Here is a 3,792-nt window from a genome sequence, read left to right on the forward strand (position 1 = left end):
GGTAATCAGCCATATATGCAATCAACGTGCTGATGCTTTGACTGACTTTCTGGTTTATTAACCAGCCATGAAGTGGCCTTGCAGTAACAGTTAGGCCAGTGCTTGCTCAACCAGACAGCTGGGCACCATCACCTGGCCTAGTTGGCACCAGAACTTAACCAAATCAGACAGTGACACTGCCCTGATCCTACTGAGCATGTCTGTCTACCTACTTCACTGATCAGAACTCCTGTGTTGCTGGTGGAAGCAAGGTATGTTTGTATTCAGTGCATAGATCTTGCGGGAGAACTCTTCAAATTCTCCTAGAACTTACTGTCACACATCACTGCCAGTGGCATCATCCACTGGGATGCAGTTGAAGACTATTAGCTGATTGCCTGAGGCAAACCTTGTGGCTTCCATCCCAATGATTTGTTCTGCTTGCGCCACAGTCCAGCAGAGCTTACCTGCTAAGACTGAGTGGAATTCACCTTTGAAGCTAGACATTTGTGACACCAGCCTGCTTACTGGGTAGGAAAGTACCATTTACTGTGACAAGATGCCCAGAGAGACTTGTTCGTGGCTAGTGTTCACATTCACATGGCTTCCATCTAAGCTGCCACCCAAATCTTTTTTCTTGTTTTCCTGGAGGAGTCCCAGGAAGTATCCAGGGAGGACAGAGATCTTGTTTTTCTCCCGGACTCTCCCATGGAAGGGTTGGTCATCACAGGGTGGGTTAGTGCCAAGCTGTAACTGGGTGGTGAGGTTTTGTACTAGAGTCTCTCATTCTCTAAACTGGTCTGCTTTCAGGGTCCTTTGTCTGGTGACGGGGCTCCCCCTGCCAACACACACACACACAGAAGCATACATCTGCACTCCAACTATGGAGCCGTGTCTCTTTGAAACAGGGATTGCACTGGAGGCAGGATATCTGTCACACCTGACCATTAGTCCATGCTCCAGTTCATTTACAAGTTGGGGAGGGTTTGCCTCAAGTCAGCAGTCCCTAGTCCATGTTGATAACTTAGCTGTGCTTTATTTTTGTTTAGAATATAGATACGCTAATAAAATTGCAACTTCTCCCCTCTTCTTGGATATGGTGGAAACTCTTGTCTCCTTTTCATCAGCTTGTCATTGATATTTCCTTTGATTGTTGATCTAGACTGCTCATGAATTAAAGGTTCTAAGGGGCACTTGTTGGAAAACAAAATCATGGAGATTAAATGTGCAATGTAACCAAGGGCAACAGCAATGTTTGCATCATCTTTTGCTTGGATATCCTCAGAACTGGACAACTTGACACTGCATGCAAAGTAATCCCTATGCTCATTCAATCAACAGGGAAAATGCAGGAAAGTTCAGGTAGTAATTGCGTGCATCGAACTGCCAGCTGAGCATTCGTTTTCAAAAAGAGTTCTCTTTTTGCAGTGCACGCCTTCCTCAACTCATTATGGGATTCCTTCTGGAGTTGAAGCTTGAGGTGTTCAGTTGAAAATTCACTTCCTTTGCCCTATAATGCAATTTGTTGCTGATGCAGTATTCCACCTCCTGTTCCAAAGCTTTCTTCTGCCTTTCCAGTTCATTTCAGAGGGCCTCAAGTTTTAACTGCAGGCATTCACTTTCTCTTTTGAGCTTGCTATCTTTTCTTCCATTTTCTTTCCAATTTTCTGAAGTTAACATAAGACTGTTTAATTGCACTTGAACTCTATGAAGTGGTTCCAAAGGGAAGACATCATGAGAACTGTGCACACAGTTTTCATCCATCTGAAGAAGACTATTCTTCTGAACATTTGAATAATTCTTATATTCAATGGAGCACCACAGTAGTCATCACTGAATCCAGAAACTATTTGACTTTGGCTCAAGTTTATTTCAATCCATGCAGACAGACTTTCCATTCAATCAACAAACAGCTGGTAAGCATCCTTCTTTCCATCCCAGAACCTCAGTGCAGAACAAGACACAGCAGTAGCAAGATGGTCTGGCATTGTTCCAAAGTTGGGAGTCTGCCATGTTGGATTCAAGGAATTCTTCATCACTTCACTTCTATAAAATTCTTAATTATTTCTTTTCAGTATTTTACAAGTGTCGAGTAGGTATCCAGGAGTCAATGGCCATCTCTATTAATTTTCCCAGCAGCAGTGTTCCGAAGATGTCGAAAATGCCGCTGCTGATGACGGAGCTCCACGCGGCAGAGCCGGGAGGCAACACGGGTGCGGGCCAGGGATGGCTGGGGACCGTCCCTGACCGACGCCGAGGCAGTCCTCCTGACCCAGCGGCTGCCAAGCGGGTCCGGCACATCGCGGGCAGCCACGCCCACCTCCGAGCCACCACTTCTGAGCTCTGAGACTTAGAAATCTCCCACCCTAGGGGATTGTAATTAAGAAAATAGAGCATGAGGGTGTACGTGTACGTATAAGTAGTATCATCTAGTTTAATACTGTACGGATTTGCATATCAAGGATTTTGCATTTGGGGCCATACATGATAATATTTTCATTTTTATTCTAAAAGCAATTTATCTTTATATAGTACATTTTAAATAATCTCTACTTGCAGTTTTTCATTTTAAGGTAATCCTATATTTTTTAAGCGGGAGCTTTATGTAATTTCTTTATGTTGTCAAAAGTGTGTTTTGATAATAGAGTGTCAGAAATCTCTGATTCCATAGCAACCCATTTGAATAATAATAAAGGGGATCCTGCGAAATGTTTTGTATCAAAAAGAGTAGACCTTGAATTCCTTGACAACTATGAATTTATAGCAGAATAAATTATAGTAGAAATATGGCTTCCTACAGGTTTGCTATACAGTCCATTTTATTATGTAGAATAAAAATGGAGATAGTACCATTTGCTGCATATTCGTTCCCATTTGTAAATTGAATTTAAATCCCAAGTTTAAAGTTATCTTACTAAGTCTGTCTCATACAATTGTATTTTGAAAGACTCTTTAGATTTTGCCAGTGTAAACACTGTGTTTGCCTACTTATTCCTTGCTTTCTTCTATTAATTTACAATGGATTTATTGAATGTCCCACAGGGTGTGAAACAGGATAATATTTGCTTGGTGATCTCAGAGTAGCTTAGATGTGTAAGATTTCATTTTTGTGCCTCATATTTACATTTGATAGTACGAAACATCTAAATTTATGTAACACATTCAAAATCCATGATTTTGAATCAATGACATCATTGATAAGAAGTGTTTGCAAGAAGAATGCATTTTATTTGTGAGCTTAATGACCTTTCACAGTAAATAATTTAATACATTTTAAAAGCCACGTTTATAATTAATTAAATGCATAAGAGGAACTCTTTATTGGGTCCCATAAGGCCTTACAAAACAATGCTAGAATCATGAAATATATAAAATTCATTTTCTTTACACAAACTTCTAAAAATATTGACAGTCACATATGTGTATACATGCATATATGTGTGTGTGTATGCATTTATGTTTCTTCTTTGTAGCCTGGAAATCTAAGAAATATGAAAGAACCCGTTACTTTGTAATCATCGTAGAGTTTGCAACTTTCTTCTATCCATTACATTGAATATGAAATATGCTATTAATGAGAGAGTAATGTCGAATGTATTGGTATTTCATTATCTCATATTTTCATATATTTTCTGATTACTTTTCTTCAATATACTCTACTTCTTTATCATTATTTTCTATTTTAGCAATATTCTCTTCATAATATTGTTTTTCTAAATTGTTTATGGGACTTACCTATTATTTAACAAGTATTTAAAAATATTATTTGAATTGCTTCCAAGGACTACTAGAGAATGATAAAATACCTAAATT

At 39.2% G+C, this 3,792-nt stretch overlaps 1 pseudogene; it reads right to left on the minus strand.

Annotated features, from left to right (window-relative positions):
- Positions 1 to 213: 213 nt before the first annotated feature.
- LOC143645765 (UV radiation resistance-associated gene protein pseudogene) lies at positions 214 to 2,280 on the minus strand (annotated as a pseudogene).
- Between the last annotated feature and the right edge of the window lie 1,512 nt (positions 2,281 to 3,792).

The sequence above is a fragment of the Tamandua tetradactyla genome, chromosome 9, assembly GCF_023851605.1.
Source record: "Tamandua tetradactyla isolate mTamTet1 chromosome 9, mTamTet1.pri, whole genome shotgun sequence".
NCBI classification, from domain to species: Eukaryota; Metazoa; Chordata; class Mammalia; order Pilosa; family Myrmecophagidae; genus Tamandua; species Tamandua tetradactyla.